Here is a 21,418-nt window from a genome sequence, read left to right on the forward strand (position 1 = left end):
GCAGCAAAAGGGAGTAGAGAAGGAAATAAATTAAATTAAAAATAAACCTTCTAGTACAGAGCCCCCCCCCCCCACAAATCAGTGGGCCCTGGGCAGATGCCCAATTGGATCTATGGTTAATGTGGCCCTACCTTTAAGGATGCACCTCAAGGCAGCTAGAATGGCAAGTGATAAAGGGAATGTCATAAAATATATATGATGGGGCCGCATGGGGCCCACCTGTTCAATTGCCACATATAAATTCTTAACAGTTCCCTTAATATCATTGATTGGGGGCTATAAAGGCAAAGTCCCTTTCCAAGAGCTCTTAATAAAGGGGTTGTACACCTTTAAATTAACTGTTAGTATAATGTAGAAGAGAGGAATATTCTGAAACAATTTGTAAATGGTTTTCAATTTGTGGGTTGTGAATTATTTAGCTTTTTATTCAGCAGTTCTCCACTTTGCAATTTCAGCCGTCTGGTTGCTAGGGTCCAAATTCCCCTAGCAACCATGCATTGATATGAATAAGAGACTGGAATATGAATAGGAGAGGCCTGAATAGTAAGACGAGGATTAAAATGTAACAATAACAATACATTTGTAGCCTTACAGGCAGAAGAAGAGGGCAAATAATTCAAAAACTATAAAAAGAAAAAAATAAAGGCCAATTTAAATGTGGCTTAGAATTAGCCATTCTTTAACATAATAACAGTTCATATAATGAGCATTTGACAGTGAGGGCTGGGAATTTTGCTGAGGAAAGGGAAAGTAAGTGTCCCTCTCCCAATCAAATCGTACTCACTATATCTGTTCTGCTAAGCACAGCCGGGGCCACTTAGGGCCCATAAAGTCTAATTGACCCAACTGTCTATCGACAAACACATTGCTGAGAACCAAGTGCAGCCACTCGGGGGAGAGGAGTTGGGGAACCCCATGTTGTAGCGCCCCCTAGGGAGTAAGACACCTTCCTGCAGAGAGAGGGTTTCCCTGGGCAGGGATATTGGACAGATAAATTAGTCTAACACTCAATATTAATTCTCTTCATTTTCTGCCGATTAAGCCCAAAATACTCAAAATCACAAACTGCAACTAATACAAGTGTGAGGATTGCTGGGCTCTTATAGTATAAAATAAACAATGTCATTAGCTGGTGCTGCCAATTGTAGTTCAACCACTTCCACAGAGTTACGGATTGGTCGACCATTATTCCTTCTTGCCCTGAATCAGCTGACAAAGAACTGGCCTACTGAGTGCAGGAATTAATCAGCTGGAAGCTTATATCTCTGCAGATGTCGCTCGTCTCATTCTATTATGGGTGGCACGGGGGATGCAGGGAGTTGTAGTTCAGCAACATCACAGGAGGGGCGGAGCATTGGTACTTTATGTGCAGTTAAATGTCTGTTGTTGCAATGCAGGGTCCCCCATACTCAGCCCAGCGCCCCCCATTCAGTGCATTTACTCCGTTGGTGGAGCTGATCAAGTGCACAAAGTTGTAATATTGGGGGCAATGAATATTTAATGCAAAGCTCCCACTCTGGGCTCATTATTTGGCTGCACTTCAGCAATTTAGCAGCGACTTTGTTTAGATAATATTCCGCCTCTTTCCCTCGCCGCCCCCATAGTGACCATTAAATTCCTATTCAAGTACAAGTGCTGGCGCGGCACAACTAATGGCTGCTGCTTATTGAGGTCAGACTCAGCAACTCCCGGCAACCTCTCTCCGGCAACTCCCAGCAACCTCTCCCCAGGCAACTCCCAGCAACCTCTTCTGGCAACTCCCAGCAACCTCTCCTGGCAACTCCCAGCAACCTCTCCCCTGGCAACCTCTCCACCAGAAACTCCCAACAACCTCTCCTGGCAACTCCTAGCAACCTCTCCTGGCAATTCCCAGCAACCTCTCCCCTGGCAACTCCCAGCAACCTCTCCCCCCGGCAACTCCGAACAACCTCTCCATCAGCAACTCCCAGCAACCACTCCCTCGGCAACTCCAAAGAACCTCTCCACCAGAAACTCCCAGCAACCTCTCCTGGCAACTCCCAGCAACCTCTCCCCTGGCAACTCCCAGCAACCGCTCCCCCTTCTCTTTCTACGCTGTTAAGAGCACTGAGGCCCTGAGGCACTGAGACGTCAGAGAACAATACAATTACATTATTCAAATCCATAAAAAATAAAAAGTACAATGTCTTGGAATATTGGTGTCAGAATCATATCTTACCTTTGATTCATACTGTAATGATACTATATACATACTGTACTCATGATGTACTCATACTGTACTCACACTGTATTGACTGTATTTATACTGTACAAATACTATACTCATACTGTACTCACAGGGTATTAACTGTATTTATATTGTATGGGTACTATACTCATACTGTACTCACACTGTATTGTCTCTATTTTATTACTGTATGGATACAGTATGATACTGATTGTATGTAAACTGTACTTATGCTGTACTCACACTGTATTATTCACACTAACTCATACTGTAAAGCTACACTAGTACTGATACTGAACTCATACTGTATTGTTGCGTCATATAGTATTATACTGTACTGATGTTATATATATGTAGGGACCTATAGGATATCCTATCCCTATAGAGTTAATCCCCTACCTTTGTATGTAGTTCTCTTTTCCCTTGTTATTGGGCCAAGCCCTTGTAACTGGCAAAGTGTAACACCCACACCTATTGGACAAAGAGTGTAATGACACTCCCCTGCCACACTGCTATATAGTGTTGTGTAGGGAGTGTCCTCTTCCTCTTTGGCTCCTGGTGCTGCTGCTAGGTGAATCTCCATTGAGCCTGGGATCACCATAGGCCCCAGTAAAGCCTTTACCCTAAAGGGACCTGACACCTTTAGTGCTAAGTCGGGGACCAGGTAAACCCCGTGAATGAGGACCAGCTAAAATAGTAAGATACTGTTATAGTTCTCTCTAGGAGAGAAAGACAGAGAGGTGTAGCAGAAAGAGCAGCTGTCGCTCCAACGAGGATTTGTAGTAGGGAGTAGCTTCCCACAAGGCCTGTTTGCCTTTAGAGCAGGGAACTCAGTTGTTAGGGCAGTAGGTGAGCAAAGGACTACCTGACCCCTACCTGATTGATCCCGATCCCCTCACTGTGCAACGTCGGTTGAACTGGGATTTGATATACACCTATCTGCAATATCCTTTGGGAGTCGCATCTGTTTGACTGTGAACCTCTACTGTCCAAAGTGATTCCATCTGCTGTGTCCTCAGAACTGTTGTAAGTAAACCTGTGGTCATTTGCCTTTGGCATAATAAATCTGCTCCTGTTTAACCTTTTTAAGAACCTCCTGGCGTCCATTCTTCTATTTGCACTTATATGCCTGTGAGTTGTAGTTCAACTATAGTTTAAAGGGGAAGCTTCCATTTGGCGAAGGCTCTGCCCTGGGTGAAGATTCGCATTGTAACCCATGCTCACTATCTAGCTGGTCACCCTTAACTCCTAATTGGCAGATTAGGCCAGAAAAGCGTTACATTTTGGCGCCCAACGTGGGGCCACGCCCCTAAATCCAGGCTATTTTTGTATTTTTGTGATTTAGTGTTTTGGTGCACTGTCGCTTTAAATTTTCGTGACAGGCGGCGGACCTGATTGGCAAAAGGCTGCCTGCACGTCTTTTTCTACTAAATTTGCTAGGTGTTTTTCCCCTGGTATCTCAGGGCCGTGGGTTCGGGCTTGGAGGTTCTATTCCCGATACACGAGCCTGCGCCATAGCTCAAGTCTCGCTAGCGCGAGATTTAGCTGGCGCCAATCTTTTTCCCGCGCAGTAACTGTTGGCGCGCTTTTGGGATTAAGGCGGTCCCTGACGTCACGTCCCGCCGCCATTTTGTGAAGAGACTTTGCAGAGAGAGGACGTGTGCATCACAGCTCCACCTGTTTGTGCCTGTGGACTTCCGGCGGCTGCCTAGAAGTTTCCCCGCACTTCCACTCTTCACTCCAAGCGGTACCTGCTTGTTACCGTTTTCTTTTTCAGCAAAACCGGAGGATTTCTGCATCGCTCCTGTTCAAGGTGCTGCACCATCACGGACCACGGCTGTGGCCTATCCAAGTGCGGACCTTCCGGACTTCCCTACTCATTACCCTGCGGCTGCGGGTATAGTGGAGGACTTACTACCTACATTCTTCATACGGTAAAACCTTTTCCCCATTATTATGGCTGACCATTCTTGGGAAGGTTGGGCGGATGCGGAGGAGAACCTATCTGGGGCTCCGCTGTTCTCGGATGAGGACATAGAAGATGTAGACTTTGGCCTTAGATATATTTGGGCCGGGACATATGGAGAAAAACTAAATGTCCACTATAACCGGATAGTTGTTCCCTATTGCGGGCACTGTACCCGTGAGCTATCCACAGAGACCTGTAATTTCCACTCATCGTGCCCTCATTGTTTTCACGAGTGCTGGTTAGGTCCCTATGTACTTTATGCTGATCCTAAAAAGGGCATAAAGACAAAATCCATCGCTACAGACACCGATGGATTGTCTTCAGTGTCAGGAGACTCTGCTCCTGCACCTGTTCCCGCATATCCTCTTCACTTCTCCTCAGGGTGTCCACCCAGCAAGCAAAGCCTGATCGTTCCTATAAAAGCTTTGTCTATTTCACATGGAGTAGGCGCTAGTGGGGATGCAGCCACAAAGAGTGAGGATACACGTGTTCCACCCAGAGGGAGGGGGAGTACTATGCGCAGGAACCCTGATGTTGTACCTAGGCCTATCACTCCTAGGCCGGCCACACCCAAGCCTGCCATGCCTAGGCCTGCAACTCCAAAGCCAACCACTGCACCAAAGGATGAGGCTTCATCCACAGTGGTTCCTTCAGAGCTTCCAAAATCTCAGCAGCCTGTTGCCTGCTTGTCAACTCCCTTGCTTTCTCCAGAGGCACAAGGTTTCTGGGTCGCTCAGGGAAGGGCCGACCCCAAGAAGGCACGCACCGTTTCACGGGTGCAACGCATCATCAATGCCCGTGTGCGTGACCGTTGGGGATATCCAATGCCCTATGCACCTGAGTGGGTTTATGACGAAGTAGAGAAGAATTTGGAAGAATGGCTTTATGGAGAACTTCTAAGGAAAACAGATGTGGGACCCAAGGGATTGTTTCAAAGCGATCCACAGAAGCGGCAGCGTGACATGGTCTTCCTCTGTGACACCCTCAGCGAATGGTGGTATGGGCGTACCATCTTAAAGCACCATGTTAAAAGTTGTGGGAAGTTTCAAGAGGACCGCTTCTTCAGTTTGTCAACCACTCTGCCTAATGGAGGGAAGGTAGATAAGCCTCACCCTTCTTACTATCTATCCTATGAACATACCCTGGAAAAGTATGGGATGATTTCTTAAGCTGTCCACAGTGGATCCGGCTGGACCCTGTGTGTTGTAACTTTTCAGTATGCCTCTAAGAGTGAGAATTCCTCTTAGAGATGATTTGTTTACACTTGAGGACGTCGTTTGATTGCCCCAAGTTTTGGGCCTTCTTCATTGTTCTTCAAGATTGATGCCCCAAGTTTTGGGTCTTCTTCATTGTTTTGTTCACTCATTGTTCCATTTCTGGACTTCTGAACATTGTCTGGAACTTGTAAATAGTTGGGTTCATGAGACAAAGACTGCTGAGCCCCCACCAAAACTCTTCTACCTCTAACTACTCGCTGAGTAGCACCTTTATTCTTCACCTTACTACTCCCCAAGTGGCTCTCAGTGACTTTGTACACTTGGGTAGGGGGGGGGTGTGATATGGAATAAAGCTTTTGGTTATGGTGGGGTCATGTAACTCAACTGCAATAAAAATGAGTGTTCATGTGTGAAAAGAAATCTATGCTAATTTTTCTTTTCAGCCAAGCCTGTGCCTGGACCTCCTGATACGCTATGGATGGTTCAAGTATCGTAAGTTAAGTGCCTGAGTGTTCCTATAAGGACCTCATGAATGTAATAAAGTTATGCAACTGAAGTTATTTGCACTGAAACTTATCCAATACAGTATTGCACTTTTGCTCTTTACTGTTCTTTTCTCCACAGTACCCATTGTTACCAGGTATTCCTCAGGAGAGGATACCAGAAGAGTGATGTTCAATGGTATTGTTGGTTTGCACTTATATATTCACTTTGTTACTATTGTGTCTATATCATTTCACCATTGTCGGGACGAAATGGATTTTTCCCCCGGGTGTATGTAGGGACCTATAGGATATCCTATCCCTATAGAGTTAATCCCCTACCTTTGTATGTAGTTCTCTTTTCCCTTGTTATTGGGCCAAGCCCTTGTAACTGGCAAAGTGTAACACCCACACCTATTGGACAAAGAGTGTAATGACACTCCCCTGCCACACTGCTATATAGTGTGTGTAGGGAGTGTCCTCTTCCTCTTTGGCTCCTGGTGCTGCTGCTAGGTGAATCTCCATTGAGCCTGGGATCACCATAGGCCCCAGTAAAGCCTTTACCCTAAAGGGACCTGACACCTTTAGTGCTAAGTCGGGGACCAGGTAAACCCCGTGAATGAGGACCAGCTAAAATAGTAAGATACTGTTATAGTTCTCTCTAGGAGAGAAAGACAGAGAGGTGTAGCAGAAAGAGCAGCTGTCGCTCCAACGAGGATTTGTAGTAGGGAGTAGCTTCCCACAAGGCCTGTTTGCCTTTAGAGCAGGGAACTCAGTTGTTAGGGCAGTAGGTGAGCAAAGGACTACCTGACCCCTACCTGATTGATCCCGATCCCCTCACTGTGCAACGTCGGTTGAACTGGGATTTGATATACACCTATCTGCAATATCCTTTGGGAGTCGCATCTGTTTGACTGTGAACCTCTACTGTCCAAAGTGATTCCATCTGCTGTGTCCTCAGAACTGTTGTAAGTAAACCTGTGGTCATTTGCCTTTGGCATAATAAATCTGCTCCTGTTTAACCTTTTTAAGAACCTCCTGGCGTCCATTCTTCTATTTGCACTTATATGCCTGTGAGTTGTAGTTCAACTATAGTTTAAAGGGGAAGCTTCCATTTAGCGAAGGCTCTGCCCTGGGTGAAGATTCGCATTGTAACCCATGCTCACTATCTAGCTGGTCACCCTTAACTCCTAATTGGCAGATTAGGCCAGAAAAGCGTTACATATATATATATATATACACACACACTGTACTCATGGTGTATTGACTGTACTCACACTGGGCTGATACTATATAAACACTATATAATCTCACTGTAACGCAGGGATTGGTCATGTGGCTGATTAGACTCCACCCCCAATTTTACACATAACATAAAACAGTTTTCAACATTGTAACTCTTTTCTGTTGTACAAAGGTGGGATTATATAGGAATATCCTAGCAGAATGGTGCATTGTGGGAAAACATCTTCCTGATCCCATCTCCCCCCTCTGCCATTAAGTCCGAGTGATGACACAATGGAGGTCGGGGGCAAAGCTGTCGTCGGCCGGATGGTGATTTTACAAGTAGGAACATTTCCACCGTCCCGTTAACACAAGCTGAGCGGCGGCCAAGAGAGATGAGGATTTAGTTAGTTTGATGTATAAGCAATGAAACCTCTCCGTCTTCATCGGGACTTGAGCATCTTAAAGAGCTCGCAAAGTGCTGAGTCAGACGAGCAACTTAAGATCGCTTGGAAGTCAATGCACATTGATTGCAATATCTGTCTCATTAATGTAGCCATACACTTTCACTGCAAATGTAAATAACCAACAGGAAATTTCACTTCCAACATATCTCTCCCTAAAGCTCTCTGAGAATGGATTAAACCCAGCCGCACCTTAACCCCTTCCTCTCTCTCTGCAAATACACATCTCTTTTATACAGGGAACTCTCAGTATAAGGGATAATGTACCCCCTACTGTAAATGATAAGGATATTAGAAGTCACTGAGGAGTTGTTCTGTGACCATATAAAGGCACAAGGCTGCAGGCTGAGTTATACAGGGAACTCTGAGTATCACTCATGTATTATAAGGGATAATGTACCCCCTACTGTAAATGATAAGGATATTAGAAGTCACTGAGGGGTTGTTCTGTGACCATATAAAGACACAAGGCTGCAGACTGAGTTATACAGGGAACTCTGAGTATCACTCATATATTATAAGGGATAATGTACCCCCTACTGTAAATGATAAGGATATTAGAAGTCACTGAGGGGTTGTTCTGTGACCATATAAAGGCACAAGGCTGCAGGCTGAGTTATACAGGGAACTCTGAGTATCACTCATGTATTATAAGGGATAATGTACCCCCTACTGTAAATGATAAGGATATTAGAAGTCACTGAGGGGTTGTTCTGTGACCATATAAAGGCACAAGGCTGCAGGCTGAGTTATACAGGGAACTCTGAGTATCACTCATGTATTATAAGGGATAATGTACCCCCTACTGTAAATGATAAGGATATTAGAAGTCACTGAGTACTTGTCATACATTTATGTTGATGTTTATACTTCTGGACCTCTGAACTTGCATGTGGAGCAGGAGGGGGAGGGGACTATAAGCTTATTGGCTTCTCTATGACAGATGGGCCATTGTGGGACAATTTTGCTTCCCTCGGTGTCCAGGTCAAAGGTCTCAAATTGACGAATTTGATTTGAGGAGAAACACTCAATGTCCATTGATGAAGTAATAAGGGTGCAAATGTATTTAAATTTGTGCCACCAATAATATCCACTCAATTTATCTCTGGGTCGTTGAGTTTTCTGCTAATTATCATTAGTGGAATGAATCCTCCAAATAAACAGCCAATCCAAACAAATAACCCAATGAAACATTCACTTTTCATTATATGCAGAGAAGTTCAGTGTTGGGTGACCCCACAACCGCAGCCCAGATTCCATTGTGACATCAATTGCCATAAATAGTTCTTTGGCTCCTGGGCAGATGATTGGTTGGTGGGGTGGAAATTCTAGAAGCTTCTGCGAGTGTTCCAGGTAAAGAAGTGGATCATCCAACCAGAATTCCTCTTCTTAATGTGTCATTTCCCACTGAGTGGCAGTTGATGTGTAACTGCCTGTTTTCTTCTGCAAACCATACTGGTTAAATTAAAGGGGAAATCCACCTTCACAAAAAGTATCATTCTCAAGTAATACGCCACAAATAATTCCTGTTTTCAACTAAATTTCTTAACTACTACAATGTTATACAATAGTCTGCAGCATCAGAGGAATCCCAGCAGTAGGGGCTGCTGGGAAATGGACCAACTTATGGAATACTATAGAGCAGTGGTTCCCAAATTGTGGAGCTCCAAGCAGTGGGTCCATCCAGAAGGCAAATTGGGATGAAATTGCTCCTAATTTTTCTTGCAACTACCCCTGAATTGCTGATATTATTAATTATAAATAAATTAGGGATGCACCAAATCCAGGATTTGATCAGGATTCGGCCTTTTTCAGGAGGATTCGGAATTGGCCAAATCCTTGTGCCTGGCCAAACTGAATCCGAATTTGCATATGTAAATTAGAGACTGGTAGGGAAATCACGTGACTTTTCATCACAATAATTTTTTATTTTTTTTCCTTTCCTGCTCCTAATTTGCATATGCAAATTAGGATTCAGATTTGGTTCGGTATTTGGCTGAATCTTTCATTAAGGATTCAGGGATTTGGCCAAATCCCAGTTAGGGGCCCTAACAACTTTGAACCCCAAAGTGTCCAAATCATCATGCTTTTTACCCACAAAGCAGCTTTTTCCTTCCCAGAATCCCAGTGGGTTTTCCTATATTATAGAGGTAATCACAACTTTGCCTCATTTACCCAATGCAGGAGCAAATTAGCGTGCCCAGTGCATTACCAGGAGTAAACCCAACTCTTCATGTGAGCAGGGCTCCTTGTATCTGTGGCTGCACATACATTGGGGTGTGATCACTTTTGTTTAAGCATGGAAATTTATGCACATAAAGGGCCCCTAATACGCTTTGTGAAGGTGAACTGCCAGTATCTACCCCGGCCCCAGTGTCCATTACCTTGACCCTGATCCTGTGTCCCCAAGTTCCAATTAGTCTTGAACCATCATCTATTGCTACTGTGTGACCCGATCAATGGTGGCCGCGACCTATTGGTTGAACAGCCTGTATGACCTGATCTGTCAATTAATAACCAGGGTCAAGTGATTGAGGCCCAGCCGGGAAGGGAAAGGTCACCACCATGTGCCAATGTATCAGGAAATTACAAGCAGCAACATAGATGTAAGAAATAATTAATAGATGTTCATTGGGCTTTGATTTGCCATTCCCCGGAGCCAGTTAAAGAAAAAAGATGGCAGATGATGGCTTCATGTGACCTTTAACCTCTTGTGCTCGAACTACACCAGCTCTTCTCATGGGGGCCACCCTGGGCTGGACACTGGGGGAAAAACAATCTATTTATCTGGAATTTCCCTCATGTACCATTATTACATTTCCACTTGTTACTTGTCATGCACCAATATTAATGGCCACCAACCTTTTATTACTGACCTTGGTCATGTCATGCCCCCCTTCCAACACTGAATGCGCCTTTACCTAATTCATAGGATGGTGAATGCTGTCCAGTTGGGTGCAAATCACTTAATTGGGATACAGGGGTTGATAATGGTGTATTAATGAGACCAAAGAACATTTCAGGCTCGTGGTTTAAAGAACTCACACTTGGGTTCCAACAAGGACTTCTACAGGACACTTCCCTACAGGTGTACTGGGGAACTCATGTTGGCCCTGTGTCTTGACACCTGGAGGAACAACCCAACCCCTAATACTTGGTGGAGCCAGAATGGTCTTCACTAACTCATACTCATAGGACACATACAAATTCTCTTGCATGTCCTCATTCATGTGGTCGCTTTGCGTAGACTTGCTCCCAGGGAGCTTCCAACCCCATTCCCTAGATTTTACTCACCCTCTTTCACTGAGTGGGTTCTAAGGAAGGTATGGTGTGTCACCCACTCTCTTTTATACTAGAGGGTCTCCTGGAACCAGCAAGCTGCTCCTGGTCATCTTCCCCATGGAAACACTATTGTGAGAGATAGGCTCCATCCTATTCTTTATATTACATAAATCACATGGATAAGCACGACATCCATGGAATACATTGGATATATATTGGATACAGTTTCCATGTGAAAGAAATGAATGGTAAATAACCCATCATGAAGGGATGGAACCGAGTTCTTTTCTCATGGTCACAATCACTCTTTTGCACTGGCATCTAAATTGTGCCGGCACTGTTACACAAGGCTGGTCAAGGATCTTATTGTTTAAAGACATGTTCCAGTAATGATGGTACGTGTCTCTAATAAAGAAGGGACAAGTAATTATTTCTACAAATCTCACCACCAACCTGACCCAACACAAGTGTTGGGTCTGGGGGTAGTCCAGCCTATAGAAGCATCACACCAAGAGGCAGAGAGTTACCGAGGGTTAGTGGGAAAAATACATTTGGGCATCATTTGTAGAGAACTTATGCCACACACATAGTGGGCCCAATGGGACTGATTCAATTTATTGGACTGTGGGCCAGTGAATAGATCATTATAGGGAACTGCACAAACTCATGGAAGAGTGTTGGTTTCGTCCCTTGCAAAATCCAATCAGCAACCAACTCAGTGAGGACGGACAGAGTCATGAGGAAAATAATCAATGTGTGAGTGGCCAGAACCTTTGTAGAAACCAGGGCATCTCTGCAACAGGGGTAAAGTTATGCCCTTCCCTCTTACAGGCTCCTGTATCTGGTGCAAAAAGAAGTGAAAAATAATCTAAGAAAAAACTAATATTCATCCTGTGCTGTGTTAGAGAGATTCAAATGTAACCATTAAATGTAAATTCTAATGAAAGATCAGGAATATTATAAGCGCCTTTGTCTATATAAAGTGTCAGGATACGACGAATGGAAGAGATAGAGGAGAGCCCAGGACCCGTCTCAGTCAGATGTTAATGTTGTAATGTTAATGCAAGGGCAGCGCTTTGTGCTTTCAGGGGGAAAGGAGAATGTGGAATAAATGGCTGGCACCGAGGGGGAATATTCTATATTGCTGTAAGCATTTGCCATTAACATTCAGTCAGACAGGAGGAATCCCCCCTCCTCTCTCTGTATGTAACCTATCAGATTGCACATCTAAGTGGCTAAATTGCACATGTAAAATGCATAAGGTACACAATTAAGCAATTGCACAGGAGCCGCCTCATTAGATTGCTCTCCTCTCCCCCAGGTACATTTGGGTCTCAGCGTTCATGTGGAGATGTTACTTAACCTGTCCGTGCAGTTATTAGTTATGGAGCCCAACCCTGGGACGGGGGCCGCCTAGTGTTTAAAAGCTTCTCTCTGTTTCTCTCTGCTTGCCTGGAACACATTTCAGTCTCTCACTGACAGTAGGGCAAGATGGAGACAGTAAGACAAGATAGAGAGAGTAGGATAAGATGGAGACAGTAGGACAAAATGGAGAGAGTAGGACAAAATGGAGACAGTAGGACAAAATGGAGACAGTAGGACAAGATGGAGAGAGTAGGACAAGATGGAGACAGTAGGACATGATAGAGGCAGTAGGACAAGATGGAGACAGTAGGACGAGATGCAGACAGTATGACATGATAGAGGCAGTAGGGCAAGATGGAGACAGTAGGACAAGATGGAGACAGTAGGCCAATGTGGAGACAGTAGGACAAAATTGAGAGAATAGGACAAGATGGAGGCAGTAGGATAAGATAGACAAAGTAGGGTAAGATAGATGCAGTAGGACAAGATGGAAACAGTAGGACAAGATGGAGACAGTAGGACAAGATGGAGACAGTAAGACAGGATGGAGACATTAGGACAAGATAGAGACAGTAGGACAAGATGGAGACAATATGACAAGATGGAGACAGTAGGGCAAGATGGAGACAGTAGGACAAGATGGAAACAGTAGGACATGATAAAGGCAGTAGGACAAGATGGAAGGACAAAATTGAGGCAGTAAGACAAGATGGAGACAGTAGGACAAGATGGAGACAGTAGGACAAGATGGAGACAGTAGGGCAAGATGGAGACAGTAGGACAAGATGGACACAGTAGGACATGATAGAGGCAGTAGGGCAAGATGGAGACAGTAGGACAAGATGGAGACAGTAGGACAAAATTGAGACAATGGGACAAGATGGAGACAGATGGGGGCAGTAAGGCAATATTGAAACAGTATAGTTCTTGGAATCCACTAAAACATCCTTTGTATATGTGATGGGCTGTCTCTGAGGCAAGTCCTGGATACCAATTTCACTTACTACCGTAATGTTGCCTTACTGTGACCATTTCCTATTTTTTCATCTTGCCTCATTGCCTCCCTTCTTGTGCCACTATCTTGTTCCCCTGTTGCCATCCCACCCCACTACCATCTTGCCCTACTAATATTACTGATATCCCATGCTCTTCTTACTTACAGTCTCAGCTTTGCAGGGCCCCAGATTTTGCAGGGCCAAGACCTGCCATCCCTATTGGCACCACCCCTAAGAAAGCTGTAAGGAAAGGTTAACTATATCAATAGCAATTACAAGTTAATCAGGGCAAGATTGCATTATGGGCCATAATGACATTAGTGAGGCTTGTGCTCCCTGCACAGCTGGCTTCTTGCTGACTGTGGCTCTGCACCCGGGAGAGATGCCTTCACTCCACCACTCATTCTTCTTTCAAAAGGATGTGTCGTTTTAATCAATAGCCAAGCATGAAACCCTATCTCTTCATCTAATTTACACTTCCTCCATGATGTATTATTTATACACACGCTGATATCCAGACTGCAACTTCGCCCTACAGAAGCGCAGATCATTGACATGGGCAGGATTTAGCTTTGCCCCCCTCTCTGGCACAGGGTCTGCGGGTAACACAACACCTAAGAGTCAATCGTGTCCCTCAACCCAAGAAAGTAACAGGGATGCAAAAACTAGCTACTGGTCCCTCCTTGATTTACTATCCCTATTGCTATCTTCCCTACTGTCTCCATCTTCCCTACCGTCTCCATCTTCCCTACTGTATCCATCTTCATTACTGTCTACATCTTCCCTACAGTCTCCATCTTGCCCTACTGTCTCCATCTTGCCCTACTGTCTCCATCTTGTCCTACTGTCTCCATCTTCCCTACTGTCTCCATCTTCCCTACTGTATCCATCTTCATTACTGTCTACATCTTCCCTACAGTCTCCATCTTGTCCTACTGTCTCCATCTTGCCCTACTGTCTCCATCTTGTCCTACTGTCTCCATCTTGTCCTACTGTCTCCATCTTGTCCTACTGTCTCTATCTTCCCTACTGTCTCAATTTTCCATACTGTCTCCATCTTGCCCTACTGTCTCCTATTGGCCCTACTGTCTCCATCTTTCCTACTGTCTCAATCTTCCCTACTGTCTCCATCTTGCCCTACTGTTTCCATCTTGTCCTTCCTGATCCTTTTGGCCCCACTGTCTCCATCTTTCCTACTGTTTCAATCTTCCCTACTGTCTCCATCTTGTCCATCTGTCTCCATCTAGTCCTACTCTCTTATTTTGGCCCAGCTGTCTACTTCTGGCCCTACTGTCTCCATCTTCCCTACTGTCTCCATCTAGTCCTACTCTCTTCTTTTGGCCCAGCTGTCTACTTCTGGCCCTACTGTCTCCATCTTCCCTACTGTCTCCATCTAGTCCTACTCTCTTCTTTTGGCCCTACTGTCTACTTCTGGCCCTACTGTCTCCATCATATCCTACTGTCACTATCTTGTCATACTGTCTTTATCTTACCCTACTGTTGCCATTTGGTTCTACTGTCTCTATCTTCCCTATTATCTCCATCTTGCCCTACTGTTGTCATCTTGTCCTACTGTCTCTGTCTTCACTACTGTCAGCATATTGCCCCACAGTCTTGATAATGTATTTTTATATGACCACATTTATATAAGAACAGCCTATTCCAATGACGGACGAATGGTTATGTGTAAGAATAATAAAGTCTAATAACAAATGCCCCTATCATTCTGACTCAGCAATAACCAAATGCCCAAGGCAGGAAAGGTGAAGGGAGGGGTAATGTTCCCCCATTTATTATTTCTCTTATTAATGACACCCAGTGATGAGAGTTCACTTTGTAAGTTACTGACAGAATTCAGAGTGTCAGCAGATATTAGATGAGACCCCTTTGTACAGAAGTGTTTTCTTCATTTACTGATTCCTCCCTGTGTCTGCTTTTAATAGATAAAGACAGTTGTAAGTGGGAAACTATTTTCAGTTGCAATATCTGTAGATAAGAACATTCGGTCCTCTTTGAACATTTTGGGAGGGTTCAAGTTATATAACGTATGTATGTGTATTTTAATCTATAAAAGCTTGTGACAAGGGGAGTGACTTTGGCAAAACACTCATGGGACACTTCGGTGTAACTTTGACTGCTTTCCCAATGCAAAACCATTAAATATTCTTTGTTAAACTCAATAAACCTCATTCCATTTGAAATAGCCTTATCTCTATGTTTTGCTTTCCATATAACAAGGTCATAGCAATAAAATTATCAACAGTCCCACTGTCCTTATCTTGTCCTATTGTCTCCATCTTATTCTTCTGTCCATTTTTGCCATTCCATGGCCATATTGTCCTTCTGCCTCCTTCTTGACCTATCACTATCTTGTATGAGGAGATACAAATTGTTTGCTTGTCATTGATGATGCCCCGTGAGTGCCAGGGGTGCCAGGTACTCAGGATCATTATAATTATCACCTGTTTAGGGCAGGATTTAAGTACAATGCCCCCCTGTTCTGGTCATCAGAGGGCAGCGTTGTAAGGGCTAGGGCAAAGTCCTAAGGGACGTTTCTGGCCCTGTGATTGCACTTAACCCTTAAATAATAAGCCTTAGCCCTGATGCTGAACAGCACATAAGTTCCCTGTATAACTCAGCCTGCAGCCTTGTGCCTTTATATGGTCACAGAACAACCCCTCAGTGACTTCTAATATCCTTATCATTTACAGTAGGGGGTACATTATCCCTTATAATACATGAAACCATGGAAGTAGGGGAGGAGCTAAAGAAACTTATGAAGCAGAAAGATATTAAAGGTAAAGGAGGGGAGACATTGCTGAATGAATAAATGAAAGTTACAGTTGATACAAAGATTTGGACAATAATAAGGATTTTCACTGTTTGTTTCCAAGAAATGACAGTGAATGTGAGAGAATATCTCAGTGTAGAGAATATTTAATATTGCAGTGTTTCAGTTGGTCAGTATGGAGACACGGGCGCATCACTATTCAGTATCAGTGGATCCAGCCGCTCTATTTACACTGTGTGACACTTATTGATTTACTATTCTGTCTTTTAGCGCCAATAGAAATTCCACAGTTTAACACATTTGATGCAGAACAGGAATACGGGCGACTGAGACTGAAATGAACTGCTGGGAGTTGTAGTTTATTACCAGCTAGTGAGATGCAATTCTGATTGCCGACAATAGTCTCCCACTCAGGTAGATATATTCCGGGGCACACACTACTAAGAACATATCAGGTGACCTCCCTAAATATGTTTCATTGGATGCTTGAAGTCTAAAATTGCAAAATACGTCCGATTCCCAGAGAGGGCTGCTCCTGGCCTGGGCGCCAAAGGCTGGGGTCCCTAGCAGAGAGGATGCTGGGAAAAGAGGAAGAGTGTGCAAAATTGATGGAAATCACTATGGTTTTTACCCTCAATACAACATTTTAATTAGAATTCCAGCAAAATTGCATGAGTTGGAAGTTGCGCCAGCTGCACGTACTTCTCTTGCATCAGAATAAGGGCTCATAGGGCAGGACTCCACCGACGATTCCGCCACGATCCAACGCTGCGCATCTGCATCCGACAGTTGTGTCGCGTCGCATCAGTGCTGCAACACAATCTGACAATAGCATTACTTACCTTATTTCCGTCGCATCCGACGTGACGCCTGCGGTTTTTCGCAGCGTCTCGGATCACGGCGGAATCGTCCGTGGAGTCCTGCCCTTACACCCAGCTGTATTTACCTGCGCTCCCCTGCGTCGCTCTTTTTTGTTTTGTTCAGCCACAGGGGAGACACAGACAATTATTTTGAAGGGGGCTGTACTCACACAGACGCATATAAGCGCTGAAATGCAACATTCTGCATCGCAACCTGCATTTGGCGATTATATGCGTCTGTGTGAGTACAGCCCCTTCAAAATAATTGACTGCATCAACTCCTGCGCTCCCCTGCGGCTGAACAGAAGAAAGTGCAACGCAGAGGAGCGCAGGTAAAAACGGCCGTGTGTAAGAGCCCTTATTCTGATGCATGTGTGTAAGAGCCCTAAACACGATTTTTGCAAATCAGGTGCAAGATGCAAATTGTGCCATTTCTGGGGTACACCATTACAAGGGGCAAGTCTGGGGGTTCCCAGGGTTCAAGGTTCCGCCTACATCATGGGAAGAAGCAGGAGGAGACTAAGGGGCAAATTCACTAAGCGCCGAACGCTAGCGTTACTTCGCTAGCGTTACTTCGCTAGCGTTTGGCATTTTCGTTACTGCGCAAATTCACTAACGAACGCTGGCGTAGTTTCGCTAGTGTTACTTCGCACCCTTACACCTGGCGAAGTTTCGCTACGGACGTAACTACGCAAATTCACTAACTTGCGCAGTGTACTGAACACTACCTTTTACGCTAGACTTCCTTCGCCACCTCAGACCTGGCAAAGCGCAATAGAGTAGATAGGGATTGCTTCAAAAAAAGTCAAAATTTTTTCTAAGTCCCAAAAAACGCTGGCGTGTTTTCTACATGATGGCTGATAGGCTGAAAAAGATCGAAAAATTTTTTGGGGCTCCCCTTCCTCCCCCTACATTTCCTGACTCATGGCAACTAACCTATACAGTGGGCACGTGTAGGGCAAAATAAAATTTTTATTTGATGTTTTGAAGCTTTTCTAGCCATTTGTAGTGATTCTACGTATTCCTCCATTGAAACTTGAATTTGGCGCCGTATGCAAATTAGCGTTTCGCTTTACTTAGCGAATCAACAATAGCGCAACTTCGCAACCTTACGCTACCGCTGAGCGCAACTTCGGATTTTAGTGAATTTGCGAAGCACTGTCGAAACTACGCCTGGCGAAGTGTGGCGAAGTGTGGCGAAGTGCGGCGAAGTTACGCCTGGCGCAACTACGAATCTTAGTGAATTTGCCCCTAAGTGCAGAAGTGCAGGGAATGCATCAGTAAGTGCAACATTGCGTTCATTGTAGCGGATCCCACCTGCGCTGGTAAATGGACGACTATTTGTTCCCTACAGGCTGGAAGTTGGGGGAACTCCCAGAAGCCCCTGAGTGGCAGCCGCTGATCTCTTTGTGCCCGAAGGCTTCCTGCGCCAGTAAATGAGCTGCCAGAGTCGCTAATGGAATTGTAATTGGCAATTAAAAGCTTTCCTGTTAATTGTGAGTCCTGATTGTTTGAGCCTTGTCTGCGCCTCTGCTGTTCTAATTGATTTAGACACAATCACCTGCACATGTTTCCCAAACAAAGACTCATGGATTTCATGGGATTTACGGCGCATGGACCCACCCGGCGAGATACGACATCCGGGGATTTTACACTATTTCTCCTGCTTCTAACGACCGCGTCTTTATTATCCACAAGGAACTTCTAGAACATTCCAATGAAACAAGAAAACACGAGATAAAACTGATTCTTATACTGGGGTGTCCAGTGTGTATAAGGCTTGCCCTGAAGCTGCGAAAAGACCCAAAGCCACAAAAGGAGTCGAAGTCCCGAAGCCACGAGTTCAGTTCTACTGAACGCCAATACGTTTTATTTTATTAAACCCCTGGCCACCAATGTATTGTTTTAATACTCTATAGCCCCTGGCCACTAATGTTTTTTTTTAAAAAAAATATTCTCTGGGGTCCCAAAATTTCTTTTTAACTTGTAAGTGGGGGCCATGGCGCCAACGTTTTTTTTAACTTGTAGGGGAACCCTGACCACCCATGTTTTTTTTAAAAACTTTTATGGCGGCCAATGGCGCCAATGTTTTTTTTTTTTCAACTTATAAGGGGGCCTTGACCATCAATGGCTTTTTATAACTTGTAGGTGTGTGTGGGGAGGGGGTTTACCGTTTTTAGCGCTGATGTCTGTGTGGTCTTTTTACTGTGGTGTGGGGTGGGGCTTGGGCATGGGGTGGGTGGGGTTTGGGGCTTGGGTGGGCAGGGCCCAGATAACTTTGTTGTATGGGCCCCATGGTTTCTAATGGCAGGTGTGTGATATTTTTACTGTGGTGTCGTTTGGGGTTTGAAGCTGGGGCGGGTGGAATTTGAGGCTGGGGTGGGCCCTGCAGATAACTTTGTTCTAATGGCGGCCCTGCTACAGATGTACAGAAGGGAGCAGTCACCTGACTTTAATCAGGGCAGATTAGTTCCCCAATGTGAGTGAATTGGGGTTGGGTAAGGGGAGCAGTGGTGGAACTACCAGGGGGTGCGAGTGGGCCAGGGCCCGCACCCTCTCAGGGCCCCCCGGCAGTCCGTGCGCCACTGAAATCCGGAGGGGGCGTGGCCCAGCTGCGCGCCAGGGCCCGCTCCCCTCTAGTTATGTTACTGAAGGGGAGAACTACCCCAGGCCCCGATGTAACCAATTTGAAAATAAGGAGGATACGATCAAACTGCCATCAACTGCCTTTGCTAAAAATAAGTCTCCAGGATTGGACGGCCTTAAAGCTGAATTGTAAGAAATTTCAGTGAGTGAGAGAAGGTCCAGCAAAGTCTCTGACGATGTAACTGAAAATGACAAAGTCCCATAATTAGAAGTGAGATTGTGGGTGTGGCTAACATGAGGGCAGTAATTGGGTTTGTTCCATCAGCCGCTGATACAGGGAATCTTCTCTCTCTATTCAGATGAGTCCGGGCAGCGGCAGCCGCTCATCAATCACCCCCTTCATTACATTTCTTCCCCCCGATCATTCAACTCAGAAAATTCCATTTTTATTGGTAGGACTAAACGCACACGCGCTGCCACGCCGATAAATGAGTGTAAAAAAGAAAATAATAAAATAAGTGTAACCCCCCCCCCCAGCACTCGGCAGAGAGACTCGATACATCACAGGCCGAGTATTAATAAATATCATTCATCAGCGCCAGCTGCTCCGATAACAACGAGCAAATAGCGAGCGGTGCTTAATAAGTGTCACCTGGGCAAGATGGATGGCTGCGCGGGGGCTTTTCTTTCACAAAGTGACGGATTTTAATAAGAACAAGTGTGAGGGGCACGAAACTTATGGAGACGAGGAGCGAAATTTATCAGATGGGGGGGGTAAAAGGAGACAAAGAAGCGACTACAGAAACGAGATCATCACATTCCCCTATAGTTACATACGGCTGAGACTTCATCACATTCAACTTTCCCTTTCTACATTTCTTCTCTTTCTACTACAAGTAACTGTGTATTCTCTCCCTAAAAATCCTTCCAACCCCCTTCCTTATACCTAATGTATCCGACAGTGTAACTGATTCAGGGAGATAATTCTAAAACTTCCCAACAAACCCCTTCCCTCTCTTAAATTCCTTTCCTCTAATCTGATTGGCTCCCTTGTGTCTGCTGGGAGGAGCTACTGGTAATTAAAAAATCAGATCATTTAGTGTAGGGTCCACTTATGTATTTATATATAGTGATCGTATCCCTCTTATATATTTATATATAGTGATCATATCCCCTTATATATTTATATATAGTGATCATATCCCCCTTATATATTTATATATAGTGATCATATCCCCCTTATATATTTATATATAGTGATCATATCCCCCTTATATATTTATATATAGTGATCATATCCCCCTTATATATTTATATATAGTGATCGTATCCCTCTTATATATTTATATATAGTGATCATATCCCCTTATATATTCATGTATAGTGAATCGGTGATCATATCCCTCTTAAATATTGATATATAGTGATCGTATCCCCTTATATATTTATATATAGTGATCGCATCCCCCTTATATATTAATATATAGTGATCGTATCCCCTTATATATTTATATATAGTGATCATATCCCCTTATATATTTATATATAGTGATCATATCCCCTTATATATTTATATATAGTGATCATATCCCCTTATATATTTATATATAGTGATCATATCCCCCTTATATATTTATATATAGTGATCATATTCCCTTATATATTTATATATAGTGATCATATTCCCTTATATATTTATATATAGTGATCATATCCCCCTTATATATGTATATATAGTGATCATATTCCCCTTATATATTTATATATAGTGATCATATTCCCTTATATATTTATATATAGTGATCATATCCCCCTTATATATTTATATATAGTGATCATATCCCCCTTATATATTTATATATAGTGATCATATCCCCTTATATATTTATATATAGTGATCATATCCCCTTATATATTTATATATAGTGATCATATCCCCTTATATATTTATATATAGTGATCATATCCCCCTTATAT

Source organism: Xenopus laevis, chromosome 6L (genome assembly GCF_017654675.1).
Source record: "Xenopus laevis strain J_2021 chromosome 6L, Xenopus_laevis_v10.1, whole genome shotgun sequence".
Lineage (NCBI taxonomy): Eukaryota > Metazoa > Chordata > Amphibia > Anura > Pipidae > Xenopus > Xenopus laevis.